We start from the raw sequence: 27,650 nt of genomic DNA on the forward strand, positions 1-27,650 counted from the left end.
TGCAGTAGGGATGCTGAAGGCAAAGGGACATGGTGGCAGGAGAGGGCACTGCCACAGGCTAGGGCAGACCAGCATCCAATTACTTTTCCATTCCTGAAAGGCCCTGAGTGTGTGCTGAGGCTTGAAATCCACCCCCCCCCCACCCCCAGCTTTTGAATAACCACCTCTCTTCTCTCTCAGTACCCGTGTCTATACCAGTGCAGGGATGAAATTTGCCCCTAGGTTTCCTGATTCCGAGCCCCAGCCATAGCCTGTTTGCATCACACTGAGGATAAGATACAGGCTGAAGCCATGAAGATTGGATCTAGATCACAACCGTTCCCACCCCCCAAAATTCTTGGATTTGGGGGAGTGATTGTAAGTCAGTGAAATGCAAAAACTAAACAAATGTAGGTAAAGAAAGATGAGGTAGCATTTTAAAGTAATTGCAGTTTTAATAATTTAAGACGGTGTTAAATAGGTGCACTAGGTGAAGGGAGTTGTTCAATTATAATAGTAAAACACCACACAGTGCCAAATTTATATAATAATAACATGCTTCTGAGAAAACATATAAGGCAAATATTTGTTTCTTATATCAGTTTTCCACGGTATGTGATCTTGACCTTGACACTGCATTTGTGCTGCTCTAGTGTTTCAGTGAAGACACTACAACAGTGATGTATCAGAGGAGTAGCCGTGTTAGTCTGGATCTGTAAAAGCAGCAAAGAATCCTGTGGCACCTTATAGACTAACAGATGTTTTGGAGCATGAACTTTTGTGGGTGAATACCCACTTCGTCAGATGCATGTAGTGGAAATTTCCAGGGGCAGGTATATATATATATGTACAAGCAAGCTAGAGATAATGAGTTACTTCAATCAGGGAGGATAAGGCCCTGTTCTAGCAGCTGAGGTGTGAAAACCAAGGGAGGAGAAACTGGTTCTGTAGTTGGCAAGCCATTCACAGTCTTTGTTTAATCCTGAGCTGATGGTGTCAAATTTGCAGATGAACTGAAGCTCAGCAGTTTCTCTTTGAAGTCTGGTCCTGAAGTTTTTTTTCCAGTTTGGCTGATGTACATAGCAGACCAGCGACACCATCACAGGACCTAACCAGATCAGCCACACCATCACCAGTTCATTCACCTGTACGTCCACCAATGTAATATATGCCATCATATGCCAGCAATGCCCCTCTGCTATGTACATCAGCCAAACTGGACAGTCTCTACGGAAAAGGATAAATGGACACATATCAGATATTAGGAATGGCAATATACAAAAACCTGTAGGAGAACACTTCAAGTTCCTTGGCCACACTATAGCAGACCTTAGGGTGGCCATCCTGCAGCAAAAAACTTCAGAACCAGACTTCAAAGAGAAACTGCTGAGCTTCAGTTCATCTGCAGATTTGACACCATCAGCTCAGGATTAAATAAAGACTGTGAATGGCTTGCCAACTACAAAACCAGTTTCTCCTCCCTTGGTTTTCACACCTCAGCTGCTAGAACAGGGCCTTATCCTCCCTGATTGAACTAACTCATTATCTCTAGCCTGCTTGCATATATATACCTGCCCCTGGAAATTTCCACTACATGCATCCGACGAAGTGGGTATTCACCCACGAAAGCTCATGCTCCAAAACGTCTGTTAGTCTATAAGGTGCCACAGGATTCTTTGCTGCTTTTACAACAGGGATGGGAGAGCTTTTCCCATCAGTGTAATTAATCCGTCTCCATGAGAAGTGGTACCTGTGTTGATGGGAGAAGCCCTCCTGTAAACATAGTGCTGTCTGGATTGGGGGTTATGTCAGTATAACTGCATTGCTCGGGAGTGTGGATTTTTCACACCCAAGCGACGTAATTATACTGATATAAATGTACAGTGTAGACCTGACCTCAGTCACTGCACTTGATAAAGGAAGTGCTGCTTGTCCTAGCAGGCACCGTAACAACTTCATTAGTGTAAATATTCCTGAAAAGGGAGTGTACATTTCACTCCACATTATTTTAGGCTTTATTGGGCATAGTCTGAAATCTCTGGGGCCAAAGGTCATGTGTTCTGTTTTTCCACATGGATCCAGTGAATGATCACCACGGTAGTTCTGGACTGTGGGTATTCATTTATTATCCAGTTACTTCTACCATGGTATATTGAAAGGATTTAGAGGCAAATTTAACTTTTAACAAAATAATCTAGTTTGTTGCATATCCTGCTTCTGGAGGCATAACCTCCATGATCATGCTTAACTTGGAGAATTATAGAATTTTTAGGTTTGTTGGCAATGAAAAGACTACAATGACCATTCTATTGCAAAGCCAACGCCTGGAATCATGATCTTGCAGAAGTAGTTCAGGAGAGCCCAACTTCAGATCTTCATAAACTGATTCCAGGATACATAACAAGCATTGGATGGACAGGTAAGAGGTGGGAAAACCTTTCATATGCCCTGAGGTATATAGTTTGTCACCTCAGGGGAGAGGTCTCTTGTGAGTCTTATTCACACCCATTTAATAGGCCTAAATTGAGGGACTTGACTGAGTGGTTAGTAAGTACTGTATGTTCCACACCCTCTTTCAGTCAGAGAGTGCACCAGCCCTCTGCAGTCAATTAGATTAAAGTACCAGTATAACAGGACAAACATTCTGAGGTGAGGCAATTACAATAAAGATATCTGGAAGAATGTAGAGACAATATCAGCTTGTCATTATATTTATTTGTACATAGAACCAGGTGTCATGGATAAGCAGATGATGTAATGATAATGGCTAAAAGAGACGTACTATCTAGGCTGATGCTCACCAGATGGAGATCTGCTATTTGCATTAGTTTTGCTGCCTTGTTTAGTGCCGGAATTGAATGAGACTCAAGTGGTGGATTGGGCTTTGTGCAGGTCCTCTTCACTTTGATGAATTTCACCCTTAAGTAATGAGGAAAATGTACCAACATTTTGCTAATTTTAAGTATCTTTAAGTATATGTAAGGGCCAGCTCCTCAGTTGGTATACATTGTCATAGCTCCATTGACTTCAATTGAGGATCTGGCCTAAAATATGTAGGGTCAGATTCTGCACTCAGTGATTTACAATATCAAGAGAAGTGCATGGGTATAAATGAGAACAGAAGAGACACTATGGTAACGGGTCACATTTCTGCTCCCATTAAAGTCAATGGGAGTAAGATCAAGCTAAATATGTGTGGCATGTGCCAACGTACATGCATTTAAATATGAGTTTTGATTATGGCCCTTACGTGGTAAATAATGCTGACACTGGCACACAATCCCCATAAAACAAATTCAATGGCAGCAGCCTGTTGAAAAAGACGATATTTTTGACAATGAGAGCTACTGCCTTAATGTCTTCCTTGCTTGCTGCAGCAGGCACAAAATCCAAACAGAGACTCCTAGCTCAAAGGCTGCTAATCCAAATTCTGCTGAGTCCACTCTGTAGGCTTGTGCCAATCTTTCAGGCTAGGACCAAAATAGAAAATGATTTTTAATGCTGTGTAAACATCTCTTTATCCTTGTTTTATTGTATATGCTAATTGGCAACAGATCCCTATAGAATTATATACTGATGTTTCTCCGAATCAGGGACAGAGACCGAGAATGCTCTGAAGATGACAGATAAATGCTGAAAGCACTGTCCTCTACAGGGCCAGGTTAGACTAATAAAATTCATGTAAAACACCCAGGACGATAGAATTATGATACCCCTGGGAATAACATAACATGTAGGCAAAATGGTAATGGGTCAGTGCTTGCCACGGAAATAATTTAAAATTTTCTGGTGGCCTGGCTGAAATGAGTTGTTAATTTCAGTAGAGTTCCTAGTGGGCAGGTGTGTGCCTCACAAGACCTGTCAATTAGTTAGCATCCTCCCCTCCCCCCCCCAGCGATCTCAGAGAAGTCACAGATCAAAGATTCAGTCTTGCAAGGTGCTGAGCACTCTGTCCAAACCAGTAAAGCATTTAAGCACATGCTTAACTTTAATTTTGTGAATAACTCCATAGACATTTATTCTCAGTGCTTTGTAAACAAATATTTTTACTTAAGCAAAGATGTTTAATGAAATGTGAAAGGAAAAATACAGTTAATAAAATATTAAAGTAAAACAGAAGGAACTTACATCACTGGTGTCATGAGGAAAGGGGCTCTGAGGTGATCTAATCAAAGCAAACTCCATAGAATAATAAATTGTTCCAGCCACTGCTGTTGTTATGCTCAATATTATAGTGACAAAGGTGCATTTTTCCTATAGACAGGAATATATTGTATATTAATTAAATGTTAGTGACTATTTTAATGCATTTATTTAGTGTTTTTCATTTGAGGATATTAACGTGCATTATCAGCATTCATTAATTAAGGCATATAATGCCCTGTGAGGCAGATATTATTATATCCATTTTACTGATGGATAAATTGAGGTGTAGAACAATTAAGTGATATGCCCCAGGGAGCATCAGAAATAGAACTAAGTAGCCTTTATTCCCTTAATTAATGACAGGTATTTGTGTAGCCATTTATTCAAAGTGTTCAACAAACTGATTGGAAAGCAGTGTTAATGATGGTCTGAAATTCTAAGTTTATAAAATGACTTATGAACTTCAACTGGTACCTCACATTTTCCTGTACTTGGCTGGGCTAAGTACGCCCTTAATGCCTGATCTAAAGTCCTCTTTAAGTATTGACTTCAGTGGACTTTGGATCAGGTATTAGGTTCAGTCTGGACAGACAGTGAAGTTTTTTCTTTTATTATCATGGGTCCTTGGTTGTACTACCTCTCTTCCAAAGAAGATTCACAGAAACTATGACTGGCTGCCTGTAGTGTCCATCAGTTTTGGCAGAGTTTTCCTTGACATGCTTTTGGATTCCCTCCTCTGTTTCTTTGGTTTTTTTGGCAATTGATCTGGCTTCTTTGTGATCTCTAAGAACTGATCTTTGTCATCAGTAGAATGTTTTACCTGAGAGCCATAGAATTTGTCCTTGTGCTATATCCTTGGATTCTGCTGGGTTGTAAGTATTAACACTGATTCTGAAAATGCCATGGCCCTTGCTTAACTTTGTACCCTGCAAGTACTCAGTATGTAAAATTAAGCATACGCAGAAGTCTTTGCAGGATGGGGCCTTAGACTGGTTGTTTCTTCAATATGATTTGAATAGTTTTCTACTGGGTTTGTTCATAGATGTCATAAACGTTTAAATACACCTCTACCTCGATATAACGCTGTCCTCGGGAGCAAAAAAATCTTACTGCGTTATAGGTGAAACGACGTTATATCGAACTTGCTTTGATCCACAGGAGTGCGCAGCCGCACCCCTCCCTCCCCCGAGCACTGCTTAACCGCGTTATATCTGAATTTGTGTTATATCAGGTTGCGTTATATCGAGGTAGAGGTGTACATTGTTTTTGTTTCATCACACTGAAGTGACATTCAGAAATACATATATGTGATGAGAATCTCCCTCCACAAAAAATCTATTTAAAATTTCACATTCTTTTTTGTCAGGTTTTCTTTTTCTTCTTTGCTGAAAAAGCCCTGGATTCCTCTGGTACTGTGATCATTACACTCACCCAAGGAACTGAGTTTTTTCACCAGTATAAGTAGGGTCGATCCAGATATAAGGAACCGTGAAAAACAAGACAACAGAAAATGTGCAAAGATTACTTTTATTGCTATCCATTTTGGAGCCAGATTCTCAGCCAGTGTAAATAAGGTAGCTCCATTAGCTTCAATTGATTTACACTAGCTGAGGATTTAGTTCTTCTGAGCTAATTTCTTTCATTGCTATATAATGAAATAAACAATTAAGGATTCTTAGTTTTTATGTAATGATGATGTTTTACTATAATTGCGTACCACCATAGTGCTCCAATTCCTGCTTCACCAAAACACCCAAGTACAAACATTGCAATTGCAGCTGCAACTTGAAAAACCTGCAAGAGAAATATTATATTTGTCAGTTGTGGAACTGGGATTGGAAGCTAAAGCTATTAAATAGGAGACTCTCCACAACTATCTTTACTTTAAAAAAAAAACTGAATTTTTCAGCCATAAATTATAGGATTAGGGCCAAGGGCTTCATTGTGATTCCAGTAAATTCAGCACAAAACTCTCCTTGATTTAAATGGGACTTGAATTGAGCTCAATCCTGCCTCAAATGTCTGGGTGCAACTCCTATTGAATTTAATGGAAACTGCATGAGCATATCGGAGGCCAAAATTTGTCTGATTGTGTATATGGACTGGACCAAATTCAGTTATAGCTTTGCAATCCCAAAGAAATTGATAGAATTGCATGGAGATAATTGAGTGTGGAATGTGAGCCAGTGGAGTCACACCAGTGATGAATCTGTTTCCCTGCATATATTTCTTGCTGGATAGAGCTCTGGACTGGTATCTGACTCAGATTATTATGTGGCAAGTACTAAACACACACATTCAAAACGGATTCTAATTTTGTATGCAATCATTTTGTTTCTATGGCTGTCCAGACAAATAATTATAACCATATTTTTAAAAGTTCAGATTATGGGTTAACTATTCTTGTGGGCACTACGTGGATTTACAAGGTAATCTTTAATTACTATTAGGGCTGTCAAGCGATTAAAAAAATTGCACTGTTAAACAATAATAGAATACCATTTATTGAAATATTTTTGGATGTTTTCTACATTTTCAAATATATTGATTTCAATTACAACACAGAATACAAAGTGTACAGTGCTCACTTTATAGTTTTTTATTAAAAATTTTGCACTGTAAAAAACAAAAGAAATAGTATTTTTCAATTCACCTAATACAAGTACACCTCTACCCCAATATAACGTGACCCGATATAACATAAATTTAGATATAACACGGTAAAGCAGTGCTCCAGGGAGGCGGGACTGCACACTCCGGTGGATCAAAGCAAGTTCGATATAATGCTGTTTCAGTTATAAAGCAGTAAGATTTTTTGGCTCCTGAGGACAGTGTTCTATCGGAGTAGAGGTGTACTGTAGTGTAATCGCTTTATCATGAAAGTTGAACTTACAAATGTAGAATTATGTACAATAAAAACCCGTATTCAAAAATAAAACAAGTAAAACTTTAGAGCCTACAAGTCCTTGTTCAGCCAATCACTCAGACAAACAAGTTTGTTTACTTTACAGAATATAATGTGCCTGCTTCTTGTTTACAATGTCACTTGAAAGTAAGAACACGTGTTTTTATGGCATTGTTGTAGCCAGCAAGATATTTATATGCCAGATGCGCTAAAATTCATGTGTCCCTTGATGCTTCAACCACTATTCCAGAGGACATGTGTCCATGCTGATGACGGGTTTTGCTTGATAATAATCCAAAGCAGTGCGGACCAATGCATGTTCATTTCAGATGCCACCAGCAAAAGGTTGATTTTCTTATTTGGTGATTTGGGTTCTGCAGTTTCTGCATCAGAGTGTTGCTCTTTTAAGACTTCTGAAAGCATGCTCCACACCTTGTCCCTTTCAGATTTTGGAAGACACTACAGATTCTTAAATTTTAGGTTCAGTGCTGTAGCTATCTTTAGAAATTTCACATTGGTATCTTCTTTGCATCTTGTCAAATTTGCAGTGAAAGTGTTCTTAAAATGAACAACGTGCTGGGTCATCATTCGAGACTGCTATAACATGAAATATATGGCAGAACGCGAGTAAAACAGAGCAGGAGACATACAATTCTCTCCACAAGGAGTTCAGTCATTAATCTAATTAACATTTTTTTTATGTGCATCATCAGCATGGAAGCATGTCCTCTGGACGATGGCCAAAGCATGAAGAGGCCTGTGAATCTTTAGCACATCTGGCACGTAAATATCTTGCGACACTAGCTACAACAGTGGCATGCAAATTCCTGTTCTCACTTTCGGGTGACATTGTAATTAAGAAGTGGGCAGCATTATCTCCCATAAATGTAAAAAAACTTGTTTCTCTTAGTCATTGACTGAACAAGAAGTAGGACTGAGTGGACTTGTAGGCTCTAAAGTTTTACATTGTTTTGTTTGCATGTAGTTATGTTAAAAAAACCCTACATTTGTAAGTTGCACTTTCGTGATAAAGAGATTGCATTGTATGAGGTGAATTGAAAAATACTATTTCTTTTGTTTATCATTTTTACAGTGCAAATATTTGCAATAAAAATAATATAAAGTGCGCACTGTACACTTTGTATTCTGTGTTGTAATTGAAGTTGATATATTTAAAAATGAAGAAAAACCATCCAAAAATATTTAATAAATTTCAATTCGTATTCTATTGTTTAACAGTGCGATTAATTGCAATTAATTTTTTTAATTGTGATTAATTTTTTTGAGTTAATTGCATGAGTTAGCTGTAATTAATCAACAGGCCTAATTACTATGTAGTTCCTTAGCATTTTATTAAACTGGTCAAATGATTATACTGATGAGCCAAATTGGTAATACAGTGATGACTAGTATTTGCAAATATAAACAAATACAAAAATATAATCTGCTGCTTTGGGGGCCTCATTCTCTCCTAGGTGGATTGCTCCTATATAGGAGAATGAAAACTGCAAATTTCAACCTAAATAATTTCCGCCATTAAGTGGGGGTAATGTGGCCCTTCCCTTACTCCTCCACCTGTGAAAAGCCAGGGTTCCACTGCCTAGCCCTATGAACCCACAATATCCACAATAGTCTTGGGAATCCATCCAAGGCCTCTCACAATTACAGTGCTGCTCAGCTCCTTCCTGCCCCTCATTCCCTGCAACTGCTGGATGGATTGGCTCCTAATGGAGCCATGATGTCAGCAGCTCCCCTGACTTTAACTGCCACCTGGCTTTGGTGGTGGGGTTTCATACTGTCCATGCATGTTGCTGTAGACTTTGTCCCATAAGGTTTGCGGAGAGGGGAAAATCCAAACCTGTTCTCTGCACACAGATCTGGATGCCAGGGTGCCCCACAGAGAGGCTTCCTCAGGATTGGAGTGAAATGGTGGAGCATATCATGAAAATGTTTACCAGTCTCTCCATGCTTCCACTAGCCAGATCCATCATCCTGGCTTCCCTCTGCGTGGAAGTTTTATTTAGAAGGCATGATAATAGACAAAGACTTTTCAACAAGTACTTTCAATAGGTATGATTGGACACTGTTTTGTAAATTCTGTCTTCCAGACCTCTGGTAGTTCACTGCTTGTGTATTCTTCCTCCATCTTTCTGTGATGATATCGTCTCAGTAGTTATTTAGTACCTGTAGTGGTAGAATCAAAGGATCTATTCCAGATCAGAGCCAGAATGTCCAGCTTTTCTCCTTGAGCCACCATCGGCTGAAAAAGCTTTCTGTTTTGGAATCTGTGTTTGTCATTTTAACCAGACTCTGAGGTTCTGAACTATCTAAATAACTGTTATTTCCATTTTTGTGAGAGTTTGCCCCTTAGGATTCAAATTTTTATTGTTAAATATAAATTACTATTATCAGTCCAAGTCATTCTGTATAAAGTCTCACTCACATTATGCAGGAATAGTTGCTAGTCTAAAACTTTGTAATATTGTAATTGGTAGGACTATATCTATGTCCATCTCCCTTCCTGTTAATACTAAGTCAAACATTATAAGTATTTACCCCCTTTAACTTCCGTGCGAGTTTTTCCTCAGTAATGATGTTGTAGATTCCAAAGTGCTTCACAAACTCTCTGTATGCAACAGTAGCATTTAAATGCAAATAGCCCATTGCACAACAGTGCAAGGGAGTTGAAATGTTAGCCGAGGACACTTGGGCAACCCCTACCAATCTCTTATGAAATGTACCAAGTGATCATTAGTGTTCATGTTGAGCAGACAAGACCTTAAAAATGTAGTCTTGATCACAAAATTAATGGGAGTTTTGCCATTGACTTCCATGGGGACTGGAGCCAGTTCCATTGTTTGGTAGCCAGTCTTTTACAACTGCAGGAAATTCCTCCTGAGCTTTGGTAATTCTTACATCAGTGATCAATTTAAAAGATCTTTTCTCCTTGCAAAGGGGGATTTATAATTCTCTGAAAACATACCAGACAGTGGCTGATAAAGCACCTCAAGTTTAAGTCATGCCTAATGTGTTGGTTAAGTGGGGCAAAATCCAACTTCAGTGCCCGCAGTTGTAGTTGGTATGTCCTTAACAAAGTGCCAACATTCTAGTGGAACATTGGCTGATGTGCTTAAAAGAGTACTACTGTCTCTGAATGCAGCATAGAAATGGCAGTGGTGAGTAATATTATCTAAATGGTTTATAGCACCCCTTTTTGGTTCTCCCGTCCATGTACATCAGGGGTCGGCAACCTTTCAGAAGTGGTGTGCCGAGTCTTCATTTATTCACTCTAATTTAAGGTTTCGCATGCCAGCAATACATTTTAACGTTTTTAGAAGGTCTCTCTCTATAAGTCTATAAACTATTGTTGTATGTAAAGTAAACAAGTTTTTTAAAATGTTTAAGAAGCTTCATTTAAAATTAAATTAAAATGCAGATTTTATTATTTTAGTGCAGTGGTTCTTAACCTGGGGGGCACACACCCCTGGGGCAGGGCCAGTGCAAGGATATTTTGCACCCTAGGCGAAACTTCCACTTTGCACTCCCTGACCTTCCTTGCACATCAGTTCATTGAGGGTCAAATCCCAAGGAGCCTTTATAGATCCCAGGGGTCAGCCATGGCTAGGGGTTGCTCCCCAGACCAGGTTCTCCCCTCCCTGCCTCCTGAACTCCCTTGGAGGGTGCACAGGGAGGAGCCACCTTCCGGAGGCACCGAACAGCCAGAGCATCCCACTTGCGGCAGCAGCAAACCCCAGCCATGGAGGAGCCGGTGCAGGGCAGGGAGGCAGGAGCCCTGCAAAGGTGGCGGCACTGCTAGTGGGGAGCAGCTGCGCCCCCCTGCCCCTCCTGCCCAGGCTTTGGCCCGGCGCCGCCCCTCCCGGGCTCCTGCAGGCTGCAGTGGATGTATGTGGGCGCCAGCCCCCATGTGCCCCCCTGCTCTGCCCTCACCTAGGGTTACCATATTTCAACAAACAAAAAAGACGAGAGAGCCCTGCCCTAGCCCCGCCCCCATCCACTTCCTCCCACCCCGATTGCCCCGGTTAGAACCCCATCCCCGGTCCTTGTCCCCTGATTGCCCCTCCTTGGACCTCTGCCCCTAACTGCCCCCCAGAACCCCACCCCCTACCCAGGACCGGCTATCATAGCATTCCTTCTCAGATCTGAACCTTAGAGTTCAGAAAATGAGATACTAGCACCTGAATCCTCTAAGCTTAATTACCAGCTTAGATCTGATAGCACTGCCACCACCCAAAAATATAGTGTTTTGGGGCACTCTGACCTCCCCAACCTTCCCTGGGGACCCCAAGAACCCAGATCCCTTGGGTTCTTAAAACAAGGAGAAATAAACCATTCCCCCACCTTTCCCCCTCCCAGAACTTCCTTCCCTGGGCTATCCTGAGATATTGATCTGACCTCTAAATCACCATACAGAGAAGCATCCCACTTCCCTTCCACAAAGAGGCAAACAGATTCAAGGAAAACAAAGAGAGATTCTATCTCTCCCCCTCCCAGCTCCCCTCCACCGTCCTGATGAGTTATCCCAATCCCCTGGAATAACACAAGGGAAACAAGGAAGAAAAAATCAATCAGGTTCTCTAAAAAAAAAATAATAATAAAAAAATAAAAAAAAATTTTAATAAAAGGAAGGAAAAAGTAAAGAATTATCTCTGTACCTCAAGATGTAAATATACAGGGTCCTATAGCTTACAGACACCAGAAAGAGACTTTCTCCCCAGTACCAATACAAATCAGAATATTCCCAGCAACTACACATATAAAAGTTAACCAGCCAGATCCACAAATGCAAATAGAGTAAAACAATTAAAAAGCCTAAACCGCCTGTTTTACTTACTATATGAAAAGAAACTTAGAGAGCCTGTAGTAATGTCTGGTCTCTCTCAGATCCTCTGAGAGAAGAATCCAAGAACAAAGAACTCACACAAAAACTTCCCTCCACCCAGATTCGAAAGTATCTTGTCTCCTGATTGGTCCTCTGGTCAAGTGTCCAGTTCCCTGCTTGTAACCCTTTACAGGTATAAGAGACATTAACCCTTAACACTCTGTTTATGACACCAGTGCTAGGGGTTTTAGCACCTTAGGCGCACGGAAATTTCGCTGCCCCGCGCCTGGTCCCTCGGCTCCGGAGGAGCTGCCGCAGTCGTGCCTGCGGAGGGTCTGCTGGTCCGCGGCTCCAGTGGAGCTGCTGCAGTGGTGCCTGCGGGAGGTCCACTGGAGCTGCAGGAGCAGCCAGCCATCCGCAGGCACGACTGCGGCAGCTCCACCGGAGCTGAGGACCAGCAGGCCCTCCGCAGACATGACTGCGGCAGCTCCACCGGAGCCGCCTGCTGCCCCCTCCGGCAAAATGCTGCCCACCAATAATCCTGGCGCCCTAAGCGATTGCCTAGGCCACTTAAATGGAAGCGCCGGCCCTGCCCCTACCTAAGCCACCCTGCTCCTTGTCCCCTGACTGCCCCCTCTTGAGAGCCCCCATCGTAACTGCCCCCCTAGGACGCTACCTCCTACCTGTCCCCTGACTGCCCCAACCCTTATCCACTCCCCGCCCCCTGACAGGACCCCCAGAACTCCTGACCCACCCAACTCTCCCCCTGCTTCCTGACTACGCCCTGGGACTCTCCTTACCATGCCCATGCCGGTCAGATGCTGGCTCCATGTGGAGGCAAAACTACATGTGGCAGCGGGAGGAGGGGAGCTGTGGGAGGGGCAGTGGTGGCTCACACTCCCAGAAGCCGCAGAACCCGAGTGTGGTGAGGAGGGAGCTGGGGGGCGCGCCTGCCGCTGGTCTGGGATCCTGGCTGCTGCCCTGCTGAGCCTCTGCCAGCTTGGAGTTCCTATCCATGACAAGCTGTCCTTCCTCCTTGCTCACAAAGGACCCACTGCCACACCTAGAGTCTCTTTCCAGAAAGTTCTGTTTTCCCAAGATAGGCAAAATTAACAAAGCCAGTTCCTCAGCCCACCCTAGACTACAGCTCCCAGGGGATTTCCTCTTTACCACTCAGACCTTCGTTCTTATTCATAGATTCATAGACTCTAGGACTGGAAGGGACCTCGAGAGGTCATCGAGTCCAGTCCCCTGCCCTCATGGCAGGACCAAATATTGTCTAGACCATCCCTAATAGACATTTATCTAACCTACTCTTAGATATCTCCAGAGATGGAGATTCCACAACTTCCCTAGGCAATCTATTCCAGTGTTTAACTACCCTGACAGTTAGAAACTTTTTCCTAATGTCCAACCTAAATCTCCCTTGTTGCAGTTTAAGCCCATTGCTTCTTGTTCTATTATTGGAGGCTAAGGTGAACAAGTTCTCTCCCTCCTCCTGATGACACCCTTTTAGATACCTGAAAACTACTATCATGTCCCCTCTCAGTCTTCTCTTTTCCAAACTAAACAAACCCAATTCCTTCAGCCTTCCTTCATAGGTCATGTTCTCAAGATCTTTAATCATTCTCGTTGCTCTTCTCTGGACCTTCTCCAATTTCTCCACATCTTTCTTGAAATGCGGTGCCGAGAACTGGACACAATACTCCAGCTGAGGTCTGACCAGCGCAGAGTAAAGCGGAAGAATGACTTCTCGTGTCTTGTTTACAACACACCTGTTAATGCATCCCAGAATCACGTTTGCTTTTTTTGCAACAGTATCACACTGTTGACTCATATTAAACTTGTGGTCTACTATGACCCCTAGATCTCTTTCTGCCATACTCCTTCCTAGACAGTCTTTTCCCATTCTGTATGTGTGAAACTGATTGTTCCTTCCTAAGTGGAGCACTTTGCATTTATCTTTATTGAACTTCATCCTGTTTACCTCAGACCATTTCTCCAATTTGTCCAGATCATTTTGAATTTTGACCCTGTCCTCCAAAGCAGTTGCAATCCCTCTCAGTTTGGTATCGTCCGCAAACTTAATAAGCTACTTTCTATGCCAACATCTAAATTGTTAATGAAGATATTGAACAGAACCGGTCCCAAAACAGACCCCTGCGGAACCCCACTTGTTATACCTTTCCAGCAGGATTGGGAGCCATTAACAACTACTCTCTGAGTACAGTTATCCAGCCAGTTATGCACCCACCTTATAGTAGCCCCATCTAAATTGTACTTTCCTAGTTTATCTATAAGAATATCATGCGAGACCGTATCAAATGCCTTACTAAAGTCTAGGTATATCACATCCACCGCTTCTCCCTTATCCACAAGGCTCGTTATCCTATCAAAGAACGCTATCAGATTAGTTTGACACGATTTGTTCTTTACAAATCCATGCTGGCTATTCCCTATCACCTTACCACCTTCCAAGTGTTTGCAGATGATTTCTTTAATTACCTGCTCCATTATCTTCCCTGGCACAGAAGTTAAACAACTGGTCTGTAGTTTCCTGGGTTGTTTTTATTTCCCTTTTTATAGATGGGCACTATATTTGCCCCCTTCCAGTCTTCTGGAATATCCCCCGTCTCCCATGATTTCCCAAAGGTAATAGCTAGAGGCTCAGATACCTCTTCTATTAACTCTTTGAGTATTCTAGGATGCATTTCATCAGGCCCTGGTGACTTGCAGGCATCTAACTTTTTTAAGTGATTTTTTACTTGCTCTTTTTTTATTTTATCTTCTAAACCTACCCTCTTCCCGTAAGCATTCACTATATTAGACATTCCTTCAGATTTCTCAGTGAAGACCGAAACAAAGAAGTCATTAAGCATCTCTGCCATTTCCAAGTCTCCCGTTACTGTTTCCCCCTCCTCACTGAGCAGTGGGCCTACCCTGTCCTTGGTCTTCCTCTTGCTTCTAATGTATTGATAAAAAGTCTTCTTGTTTCCCTTTATTCCCATAGCTAGTTTGAGCTCATTTTGTGCCTTTGCCTTTCTAATCTTGCCTCTGCATTCCTGTGTTATTTGCCTATATTCATCCTTTGTAATCTGACCTAGTTTCCATTTTTTATATGACGCCTTTTTATTTTGTAGGTCACGCAAGATCTCGTGGTTAAGCCAAGGTGGTCTTTTGCCACATTTTCTATCTTTCCTAACCATCAGAATAGCTTGCTTTTGGGCCCTTAATAGAGTTCCTTTGAAAAACTGCCAACTCTCCTCAGTTGTTTTTCCCCTCAGTCTTGATTCCCATGGGACCTTACCTATCAGCTCTCTGAGCTTACCAAAATCTGCCTTCCTGAAATCCATTGTCTCTATTCTGCTGTACTCCCTTCTACCCTTCCTTAGAATTGCAAACTCTATGATTTCATGATCACTTTCACCCAAGCTTCCTTCTACTTTCAAATTCTCAACAAGTTCCTCCCTATTTGTTAAAATCAAGTCTAGAACAGCTTCCCCCCAGTAGCTTTTTCAACTTTCTGAAATAAAAAGTCTGCAGTGCAGTCCAGGAACTTATTGGAGAGTCTGTGCCCTGCAGTGTTATTTTCCCAACATATATCTGGATAGTTGAATGTTCAGTGCTTCCTGCAGGAATGTTCTGTGCTCTGGTCATTGAAGACCTGACATCTGGGGCTTTCTCCCTGGAGGCCCCTTTTCCTCCAGCAGGTTCCCACTAGAACCTTGCAACCCAACAGAACCTGACTACAAGTGTAAGGTTTGGATCAGGTCTGACAACAATGCAGCTCTCTCAGACTCAGCTCTGATCACCACCTCCTGCTCTGGCGTCGTCATAAGGGCAGCTGTGTGTCCTGCTCCTGCTGGCCACCACTATCTTGGTGCAGTGTGTGCACTGCGGAGTGAGTGTGCTAGTGAGTCACAGTGCCTCTCACTCTTCAGCCCACCCGGCGCAGTGGGGTGGCCAGCAGGAACAGGTCATGTCGCTGCCGCTGCACTGACCTCCCAGGGGAGGAGACAGCCCATGAGCCTGGAGCATGGGAAGCCCCCAACAGGCTGAGCCCCAAGAATGAGGAAGCAGCACTGACACAGGTTCAGGGGTAAGTGTTGGGTTTAGGTTGGGTCTGAAGTGACTTAACACGCTTGGGTCAGGACAGGTTAACTGTGCTCGGGTTGGGTTAATTTTGGGTGCAGCTCAGGAAATAGAATTAGACCTCTAGTTCTCACTGCCACTCTCTCCCAGGGGACTTCCTGCTGGTCCTGATTTTTTGCAGCTCCTAGGCTCTGACACACTGGATCTTTCTCAGCAGGCCTCCTTCCCAGGGGACTCTGGCAGTCAAGAACTTCCTGCTTCTGACTTGTTCCCTGGGAGCCGGCAGCGAGAACCCCACGTCCGCTCTCTTTGCCCCTTTTCTGATGGATTCTCTGGCCTGAGTCACCCAGGCTTCCCTTCGCTTATAGCCCAACTGCAGGGTTGGCAATTTCTCAGGAAAAACTAGTTTAGGAAATCACACTAGTAAATACTCACTTAAACCTGGTTTAAACCAGGAAACTAGGAAAAATAATTGCATCAGTGCCCAGTAAATTCAGCAAGCATAGAACGAATCTCTTCAAACTTCGGATCAATCCATTCAAAATTGAGGAATAGGCTCAGTCTATCCATGACATCCAAGTTGGTCTTTGCTACAGAATGTTGCATGGCCAAATGGACCTGGACTAGTAATCTGCAACTCTTTACACTTCTGATTGCTCAGTGCTTCAAGCCTACAACTCTGCCTTGTTGCTGTTTTCGTATCATTAAATGGTTTCACCTTTTATTTATATTATATTGAAAACTGAAACATGTCATGACATATATAGCTTCCTTGATAAAATACCAAACCAAAATGTAGACAGACATTCTGATGTTCCATATTATATATTAGTATTATGCCCACCTCAGTTTTGCTTTTTATTTGTACCACCCAAATTAATGTACACATCTACTGCCTTATGTAACCATAATTTAAGTATGTAACTAAAACTAAGTGTAATGTGGCGTGCATTAATAAAACAGTTTTTAAAATAGAAAATGTCTTAAACTGGGATTAACTAGTTTTTTCTGAGGATGGTAAAAACCATGATTTTACCTGATAAAAACCACCTCTTGTAAATATCATGCTAAACCTCCTCAACTGGGGTTCAGCTGACCAGACATGGATATATTCGCCCAGCTCCCGCTTAAAGGGACACTGTCCAAACCTAACACCTCTTAAGCATTATGTTAATGTACTTGCAATATGGCAAGTTACAGCAGCTATTTCCTATGTACTGAAAAACAAATACACTGAAACTCACAGTTCTGTTCTCTTTTTCTTTCTGTCTTCCAGGAAGAAAATTCTGAGTGTCGAGAGCTGCAGAGCAGGGTAATGAAGAAAGTTCTTCACTGACCAAAGCAAATCCATTACTGACTTGACCAGGAAGTCTTATGATTAAGTAAGGATATATGTCATTGGTGTTGAATTTTTTTATACACAAAATGCATATAGAAAACATATCTCAAGGGAAGGCTGAAAGTCACTTGATTTTATTTGCCTTTTGACAATTTCGTCATGAACTACACCTTAGAACAGGGGTGGGAAAAGTTTTTGGCCTGAAGGCCACATCTGGGTATGAAAATTGTATGTCGGGCCATGAATACTCATGAAATTGGAGCTTAGGATGTGGGAGGGGCTGAGGACTCCAGCTGGGGGTGTGGGCTTGGGGTGGGGCCAGAAATGATGAGTTCAGGGTGTGGGAGGGGGCTCTGGGCTGGAGCAGGAGGCTGGGAGGGAGTGAGGGCTATAGCTGGGGGTGCAGGCTCTGGGGTAAGGCTGGGGATGAGAGGTTTGGGGTGCAGGAGAGTGCTCCAGGCTGTGGCTGAGGGGTTCGGAGGGCAGCAGGGGGCTCTGGGCTGAGGCAGGGAGTAGGGCTGTTTGGGCGTGTTAGGGTTCGTCTGGGGGTGTGGGCTCTGCGATGGGGGGTTTGAAGTAAAGGAGGGTGCTCTGAGCTGGGACTGAGGGGTTCAGAGGGCGGGAGGGGGATTGGGTCTGGGGTTCAGGGGGCGTTAAGGGTTCCAGCTGGGGGTACAGGCTCTGGGGTGCAAGCTCTGGGCAGCACTTATCTCAAGCAGCTCCTGGAAGCAGCGGCATGTCCCTTCTCCAGCTCCTACGTGGAGGTGTGGCCGTGTGGCTCTGCACGCTGCCCTGTCCGCAGGCCCCACCCCTGCAGCTCCCATTGGCTGCGGTTCCCGGCTAATGGGAGCTGCGGAGGGTGGCACTTGAGTTGGGAGCAGCGTGCGGAGAGCCCCCTGGCTACCCCTACATGTAGGAGCTGGAGTGGGGACATGCCACTGCATCTGGGAGCCATGTGGCAAGCCCTTGACCCTGCTCCCTGGCTGGAGTGCTGGAGCAGGAAAAGCCTCTCACCCTGCTCCCTGGCGAGAGCTCGAGGGCCAGATTAAAAGGTCTGATGGGCTGGATGAAGCCTGCAGTCTGTAGTTTGCCCACCCCACAGTTTGTCTGCCTTAGAATGTTTATTCATAATTGCTTTTACATGAACATCAATAACATAATATCTGTCATTTCCATAGTATCTTTCACCCTAAAGGATTCCAATGCACTTTACAAACAGAACTGAGTTATAGCTGACATTTGCTCACTTATGCAAGTCAGGGAAGGGCATAAGGAGTTTTTGATCTCCCCCCCCAACATGGCTCTGATGCACTCCGGTCCCAAGCCAGAAGCCAGTAAAGTAATTCAGCTGTGTAGTTCTTACGTGGTGCTAGTGCGAGCTGCAAGTGCTCAACACCTTTAAAACTCTAAAAGTCTAACTTTAAGCACACACTGAAAATCTGAGCCTAAAGCTGTTATTCATCCTTTGTAAGGAAGCTGCTCTATAGATAAACACTGCTTTGCTGAGCAAGCAGAAATACAGAAACACTCATAAGATCCCATGATTTTGTTTCCTGAATATGACAGTTTGGGAGGATTAAACAGCAATCCCCAGTACAAATGGGTCACAAGACTTACTGTATGTGTATGTAATATCAGGGTCTGCAATGACTACTGAAAATTTGATATAATTGGTAATAACAAATTACACAGGCAAAAACTTTCATACGTAAAATGGTTAATGCTGACTAGCCTTGATAGATGACTGCAGTGATGCTAAGGCATCATTTAGTATTATTGTATGTAAGCAGAGTCAGGATGAGCTCTACCCTGACATCTGGTGGAAAGAATTTCAGAGAGTGTATTTGCATAGGCACGCCTACACCATCCCAGGCTGCCGAGCTGTGGGACTGCTTTGTGACAGAAATGACTCAACCTCAGTTGGGTGGTACTTGCTAGACAAGGGACATGGGTTCCAAAACCCAGTGAATTGAGAGAGGTTGGAGACAGGTATCTGTGCCTGGTGGTGCAGTCTCCTTGTGGAGCCAGAAGCACCAGTTCCACCCCCTCCTCTCTCCACTGTGGAATGTCAGAGTTGATTTTTATTCCCTCAAGAATCTAGATACAGGTTACTGAGCTGAACTCACTTTGGGCTAATGGTGCACTAGCACTGGGGCTCCCCTACTAAGAGCTGAGATCACTAAGAGTTGAAATCACTAAAGAGCTGAAAATTACTGAGCTGAGAGCACTGAGTCCTGTGCTAACTAGTGGGGGAGCCTGAAGCTATACTGTGGAACAGAGCAGCTGGTGGAGTGGAACAGTTCGTGGGGATGGCTGGAGCGGATCACGGGACAGCTGGTGGAGCGGAGTGGCTGGCAGAGCAGAGCAACTGTGGGACGGGTGGCGTGGCCCACTGAGTGAGCGGAGCCGAGCAGTTTGCAGGGAGAACTGGAGCAGCTCATGGAGCAGAGCAGCTGGTGGAGCGGAGCAGTTTGTGAGGACGGCTGGAGGAGCAGAGTGGAGTGGCTGGTAGAGCGGAGCAGTTCGTGGAGAAGGCGGAAGCAGAACCCACGGAGAGGCAGGGCAGTTGGCCCCGGACCACATAAGGTGCCCCTTTCTACCCAGGCTGGGGGGGAGGGACCTCTACAGATAAACTCTTGAACACTGGGGTGGCATTGACCAGAGACTTTTGGGTTGTTGGACTTTGGGGTGATTGGACTTAAAACCCTAAGGGGAAAAAGGACATTGCCAAACGTACTTGGAGGTGGGTTTTTGTTTATGGTTTGTGTTATAATCCTGTTTGTGGTGTTTCTCCAATGGGATGCCGCATTCATTCCTTCCTTTATTAAAAAGATTTTGCTACACTCAGACTCCGTGCTTGCGAGAGGGGAAGTATTGCCTCCTAGAGGCACCCAGGGGGGTGTGGTATGTAAGTGTCCCAGGTCACTGGGTGGGGGGCTCGAGCCTGTTATGCATTGTGTTACTGAAACGGAACCCCTGGATACTGAACCTGGCCCTTGTTGCTGCCAGCTCAGAGGGGCAGAAGGGTTACTTTTATAATAAATTGATAAACAGTGGACCAGATTGTGAATGATCTTTCTTTGAAAGCTCAGAGAGGGAGAGGAAAGCTTGCAAGGAGCCCTCCCTCCCCACATGCCTGTGCATGCTTCACTTACAGTTATTATTCTTGCATGTTGAGAAGTGATTTGACTGTCCCCACTGATCTACCTTGGAACAGACAGAATCTCAGGCCAGGTCTACAGTACCTCTTACCTTGGTATAACTTATGTCGCTCAAGGGTCTGAATAAGCCACCCCACCCCAAGCGACAGGTTACACTGACCTAAGCACTGGCGTGAACAGCGCTATGTTGGTGGGAGAGATTCTTCCACCGACACAGCTATTGCCTCTTGCGGAGGTGGATTTATTGTGCCAACAGGAGAATGCTCTCCTGTTGGCATAGAGCATCTTCACTAGATGTGCTACAGCATCGCAGCTGCATTGGTGCAGCTACTCAGATGTAGACTAGCTTTCAGAGGAGTCAGGGAAGGGCATAGGAGGTGGAACTGGGGGTGCTGCCGCACCCCTTGGCTTGAAGTTGTTTTCATCATATTCAGGGTTTACAGTTTGGTTCAATGGCTTTCAGCACCCCCACTATACAAATTGTTCCAGCACCCCTGGGGAAGAGGAGGGCCTGTAGCTTCACTTCATTCCTGGAGAAAGTTGGCTGTACTTGTGGGAGCACACACTGATGGTAAAGCTTGCACGGGTCCCTCACGCATTAGGCCAATGCTTCTCAACCCATGGCCTGTGGGCTGCTTGCGGACCAATCTTCACACAGCTATGGGCCATGTGACATTCTCAGGGACATACAGGTAGTATATATATTGTGTGGATGCAGCCCACATAATACATAGAGAGCTGCATATATGGCCTACAACAGTAAATAGGTTGAGAACCACTGCACTAGGCTATTTGGGAAGGAATTGGACCACCATCCACATAGTAGCCATAATGAATGTCAGTAGTCAAATGCCACAGTTTGACCTAATGTGAGTCCAGTTTTCACATAAGTGAAAAAGGAGAAGGATGGTTGCTCTGGTGAAACGAGAAGAGAATTTAGCTCAAGAGAGTAATCAGCTGACCTAGTACAGTATTATTTTTTTCTAATAATGCCCACTATCTGCTAGGCAGTGTAAACACAAAAAAAAGCATGGTCCCTGCCCAAGAGTTTACACTCTAAGCCTGATGTTTGGTTTCACATTGGAGTTTCTATCCAATAAATGATCATAAAATCATATTTAATACTTAAAATCACTATTAATACTTTGCATCTTTATAGCTCCTTTCGTCAGAAAATCGCAAAGTGCTTTACAAATATTCTAAAGAAAGAAATTAATGTTGAGTATATTTTTTTTCTTTCCTTTCCCCTTTAAATTCTGCTCAGAACTGACAGAAACCTAAACTAAGAACTGTTCCCCAGAGTGGCTGTAGAAAAAAAGCAGGAAGAGTTTTAAAGATGAGTGGTTTTTGAGATCTGTGCGGAAGACAAATAATTTGAGTCTGTTCCCACAAGCCATTTATTTGCCAAAGATTATCACAAATATGATCTTCCACACATTACCTTGGGTGATTAGGATACTTACAGATTTTTCATCTGGCGTTTATATCAGTTCAGAGGAAGTTGTGTTTCTTGTTGCTGTCATTTTTTTTATGTACCTCACAAATATCTGGTATAGCTCTTAAGTAGTAATCCTTATCTAAATTTGCCTGCCACAGTTTATACTTATCTGCAGCATGCCAAGTTTGACATATCTTTTCTAAGATAGAAGGACAGCTTATTTTCTGCCAGGTCTCTAGATTATAGAGCAGTCTGAAAACATTAAAAGTTCAGCCAGTGTTTTACTGTCTCCACCACATTACCCACATAGCATACACTGCACACAAACTTTAGGCATCAGGGGAATCGCTGTATGAATCCTTGCTATATAATGGGTTATTAAGAACCACTGGTGGTTGAATGCTGGACAAATCCACAAGCTATGCAGCAGAACATTTCATAGCTTCATCCCCCATCTTGCTGGTGTCAAACTCTCCTATACTTATCCATGTGATGTGTCATGGGCATTTTCACTTACACTAGGGTTACCATCTTATTATAGTCTTGTAGTTCATTTCAAGCATATTCAAAAAAACAGAACATGATCTCAAGTAAAATACTATCTTTCCGTACTTCAGGCTCAAGCTGGGCATTTAGTTCCCTTTCCCATACTAGCATAAATGATTCTTCATGCTGAGAGGATTCACCAACACAACACAACACCATCTATAGTGTCCTTGAATGTTTCCAAACTCAGTTTATGTAAGTAGCATGAGGAGAGATTTTCAGAGGAGCAAATGGCAGTTAGGTGTCTAACTTCTTGCCATATGTCCCTTTCAAAATCTCCCATGAACTCAGATGGTAACACTGCTCTCTGGTACATAGTTTGTGACAGTGGATTGAGTAACAAAGCTCCACATCTGTAACTATGAGAAGGGTAAATTATTTGGCTGTTTTACTTTCTTTCTTATCTGTTCCAAGAAGAGAACGCTTGCCTCTCAAAACAATCAGGGGCAGTGTATCAGCCCTTTGAGCTCCATTTTGGTCCCCTGCCTACTATATTTGAAAATCAAAACCAGATATTGTGCCATATCATGGTGGATGGGCTTAGGTTAGCTTGAGTTTTACATGGAACGCAAAACCGTGGCTGGGGTGTGCTGGAGTGAATTTCTGTCATGTTTCTGGGCATTCTTTTCATCTAACAGATTTAATTCTTCTACCTCTCTTACTCCTCATTCCATGTCTATCCACTGGCATTCCTGAAAGACAGTTCTCCAGAGAGAATGCCCTCTAGCTGTGTGGTGTTTTGAAGTCTGGGAATGACAATTCTCCCGTTAGAACAGGTTTCTGTAGTAACTTCAGGCAGGTCTGTGCTCATCTTCCTGCCCAAAGGAAATTAGTCATCATTGGGGTTTTCAGGTTGGTGAAGAATGTGGAAGGCATTACCCAGAATAGTTCCAGGGAAGCCAGTTAATTTGCAGTGCATTTGTTCTTCCTAACCAGCACATAAGTAGGGGTTTCTAAATGTTTTCCCTTTGAGAAACTAGTTAAATTAAGAATGATTTCCCTTACAAAGATACTGGACACTTTCTGTTCTAATCTAGCCCATTTATGCTTCCTGAGCAGCACTGAGGAGTCAGAAAGCAGCCAGATCTGTCCAGCTGAGAAATCCATTGATGTAGGGAGATGCCACTCCCTCTATTTGGCATTTGCATAGGGCATGTCAGATGTGGGGAGGAATTGGGTTGGGGCATGGCTGAAGCATGTTGCTGTCTATGCTTAGTGGACACGTTGGCCTGTAGGGACCAATGCCAGCTAGTGTAAGTTACAGCAGTTTGCAAGCTTCTTTAAAATACGCTATTGCACAGACCCTCTCTGAGAGTCAGGGAGCAGTAACCATTTTCCTGTCCACCTTCCTCTCTGCTGCAGTGAACAGAAGCTGGGTCTTAGACCTTGTCTATCTAACCAACGTTATACGGTATACGTTTTAAATGTAGACCAGGCCTTAGAGTGAATCATATTATGTAATACGCTGGATGTCTGGCTTCAGAAATATCCCAACAATTTAACCTCATTCAGGGTTTACTGGAAAGATGAGATGGATAGAGCCTTGCAAATCCATAAATATCCACGGACCATTTCTGTGGATCATGGATCAGATGCAGATACAAATTTTGTGTATCAAGCCCTGCAACTATGCAGATATCCTCTTTATGTCCCCGGATCATTTTTGCAGATTGGCTGTGGATACAAATTTTGTATCCACACAGGGCTTTAGAGATGGAGTAAATACATGATTTTAAATAATCCAAAATCAGTAGAGAGAGGATTGGTGACTTTTTTTTATTGCATATTTCCAGGCACTACTAAATAGTGATGAATGCAATAATCCTTTTGCCTAATTTCTAACTAGCTTGAACATCATGGCTTCAAAGTTAAAGATTATTGCATTCCATTATGAAGAGAACATGGGGCAAAATCAGAGAGTGGAAGAAAAAAGATAGGCACAGAATTGAGCAAGTGTGAAACAAATACTAAGGCCCTCATGATGAAAGGTATTTAGGATCCTAACTTCCACTGCAAGTGTGTTTCTGTTGGAAATTAAGAGCCTAAATACCTTTGAGGATCTGGGCCAAAGGAAGGACAAAAATTCTAATTAAAAAAAATACAGTGGCCAAGATTTGTGGGTATACAGCTCCTTTTGACTTCACCACAATGAGCACAATGGGGTTTACAACCTGATTACCCCCGTTGGGTACTACTGCACAACAAATAATATCTGATCAATATTTTCTCTCTCTCCAGTATTTTTCCTTATCTTAATAGATCATCTCTTTTTGTAAAGGATTTTTAATTGATTATGATTGTCATATTTTGTAATCCTGATTTTTTGCTTCGTGATTGGTCTCATTCTTGGTTGCCAAGTTTGGTTTGTGACTTCAGCAATCTGCCAGTGAGATGTGGTGGTATTGCTGGTGAGGCTGATAGCACACACTGGATGGGATTGTTGTTGCAAGCAGGTTGTGATTTATGATCGCAAATATGGCAATCTTCAAACAGCTGCCCCCTGCTCTTTATCAATTAGAACCTAACAATGGTTATACTGAGTCAGACCAATGGTGCATCTAGCTCATTATCCTGTCTTCTGACAGTGGCCAGTACCGGGTGCTTCAGAGAGAATAAATAATACAGGGAGTGCCAGTTCCAGAATCTGGCAGTCAGTGCCTCAAGAACATCCAGTGCATGCAGTTGGGTCCCTGACCATGAACTTTTCTAATTATCTTTTGAACCCAGTTATAGTTTTGGCCTTCACAACATCTCCTGACAAAGAGTTCCACAGGTTGATTGTATGTTGTGTGAAGAAGTATTTCCTTTTGCTTTAAACCTGCTACTTACTCTTTTAATTGGTTGACCCCTGGTTCTTCTGTTATGTGAAGGGGTGTGATGGGGCAGCTGCTCACACAGGCAGATGGAGAGTTAAAGCAGCTCTCAGGGAGCCTGTGCAAAACCCAACCAATGGGAGGACGACTTGTAGCGAGCCTGTCAGGAGAAAGGTTGTTGGAGCAGCCAATCAGGGCCAGGGAGGGCCCTATAAGAAGGGCTGCTCAACAGAGCAGTCAGTCTCTCCCTGGAGTGTAAGGGAGAAGGACTGGTGGCCTTAGAGAAGTACCTTTGATAGAGCAGTGCTGGGGCAGGGGCGCAATAGGAAGCTCCAACCTGAGGATTGCCAGTCTGAGGCTGTAGATACAAAGGGCCAGGAAGATGCTAGGGCTATGGGGAAATGGCCCAGGGAAATAGGTGGTGGGAGTTGGAAGAGCTGCAGCGTGTGGCTGCCGGCTATAGGGTCAATGGGTTGGGGCCCGGAGTAGCTTCCTTTCCCCCTACTTTCCACAGAGGGGGCGTCCAGTATTTGGACTGCAGTTTACCCCTTGAGGTGAGGGGCTAGACCAAAAGCTGCAGTAGGCCACTGCAGCAAGTGGATGGACTAGAGATAGCCAGTTCCCTCGGAAAGTGGGGAGAAAGCGGAGTGGGGAACAGCTGGAGGGCTGTGCTCAGAAGAGTACACCACAGTCTGGGGAGCGACACGGGTCTTAGAGGTATAGCAGAAGTGACAGCAGTGAGACACCTCTAGAGGAAGGGGCACCAGCAACCAAGAGGTAATTCCCAGCATGGCCAGCAAGAGGTGCCAAGGTGGTGAGTCCTGCCCCATCACAAGGGGTAAATAACACTTCCTTATTCACTTTCCATACCATTCGTGATTGTATGGATCTCTATCATATCCCTCCTTTAGTCATCTCTTTTCCAAGCTGAACAGTCCCAGTCTTTTTAATCTCCCCTCATATGGAAGCTGTGCCATATCTCTAATCCATGTTTGCCCTTCTCTTTGCCTTTTCCAATTCTGATATCTATTTTGAGATGGAGTGACTAGAATTGCACACAGTTTTTCAGATCTGTACGTACCATGGATTTATATAGTGGCATTATTATATTTATTGTCTTATTATCTATTTTTTCTAATGGTTCCCAATGTTTTAAGCTTTTTTGACTGCCACTGCACACTGAACAGCTGTTTCAGAGAACTACTCCAAGATCTCTTTCTTGAGTGATAACTAATTTAGACCCCCTCATTTTGTATGTATAGTTGGGATTATGTTTTCCAATGTGCATTACTTTGCATTTATCAACATTTAATTTCCTCTGCCATTTAGTTGCCCAGTCAACCCAGTTTTGTGAGATCCCTTTGTAACCCTTCGTAGTCTGCTTTGGACTTAACTACCTTGAGTAATTTTATTGTCTGCAAACTTTGCCTCCTCATTGTTTACCTCTTTTTACAGATCACTTATGAATACGTTGAACAGCACTGGTCCCAGTATGGATCCTTGGGAGACCCTGCTATTTATCTTTCTCTATTGTGAAAACTGACCATTTATTCCTACCCTTTGTTTCTTGTCTTTTAGCCAGTTACTGATCCAGGAGAGGACCTTCCCTCTTATCCCAGGACTGCTTAGTTAAGAGCCTTTGGTGAGGGACCTTGTCAAAGGCTTTCTGAAAGTCCAAGTACACTGTAACCACTGGATCATCCTTGTCCACATGCTTGTTGACTCTCTCAAAGAGTTCTAATAGCTTTTGCAAAGGGAATCATGCCTCACCAATCTATGTTGACTCTTCCCCAACAAATCGTGTTAATCTATGTGTCTGATAGTTCTGTTCTGTATCATAGTTTTAACCAATTTGCCTGATACTGAAGTTAGGCTTATTGGCCTGTAATTGCCAGGATTGCCCCTGGAACCTTTTTAAAAATATCAGTGTTTAATTAGCTATCCTCCAGTCATCTAGTACTGAGGCTGATTTAAGTGATACGTAGCATAGTTAGTTGTTCTGCAATTTCATATTTTTCAGAATTCTTGTGTGAATACCATCTGGTTATGGGGACTTAACTCTGTTTAATTTAGCAATTTATTCCAAAACCTCCTCTATTGACACTTCAGTCTAGGACAATTCCTCTGATTTGATCAATTGGCAGCTCTTGTTTCCTAGCACTATGTTGATACCCTCAAAAATGTTGTACAGATGATGGGTATGCAACTCCTTTTGACTTCACCACAGTCAGCACAATAGGTTCCACAACCTGATTACCCCCTTTGGGTGCTACTGCACAACAAATAATAATATCTGATCAGTATTTTCTCTGGGTATGAGAGTTGTACAATATCTTTAAATCATTTAATGTTTGTTTCACTTCTGTAGCTGAAATGATGGTATTAACCCGG

The 27,650-nt window shown here is 43.3% G+C and overlaps 1 long non-coding RNA gene across 1 annotated transcript; it reads left to right on the forward strand.

Annotated features, from left to right (window-relative positions):
- The first annotated feature begins 185 nt into the window (after positions 1 to 185).
- LOC115645969 lies at positions 186 to 17,608 on the forward strand. Its single transcript, XR_003998883.1, has 3 exons — positions 186 to 389; positions 2,324 to 2,398; positions 17,239 to 17,608. It is a non-coding gene; the product is annotated as an uncharacterized LOC115645969 (long non-coding RNA).
- Positions 17,609 to 27,650: the final 10,042 nt, after the last annotated feature.

The sequence above is a fragment of the Gopherus evgoodei genome, chromosome 2 (assembly GCF_007399415.2).
Source record: "Gopherus evgoodei ecotype Sinaloan lineage chromosome 2, rGopEvg1_v1.p, whole genome shotgun sequence".
Lineage (NCBI taxonomy): Eukaryota > Metazoa > Chordata > Testudines > Testudinidae > Gopherus > Gopherus evgoodei.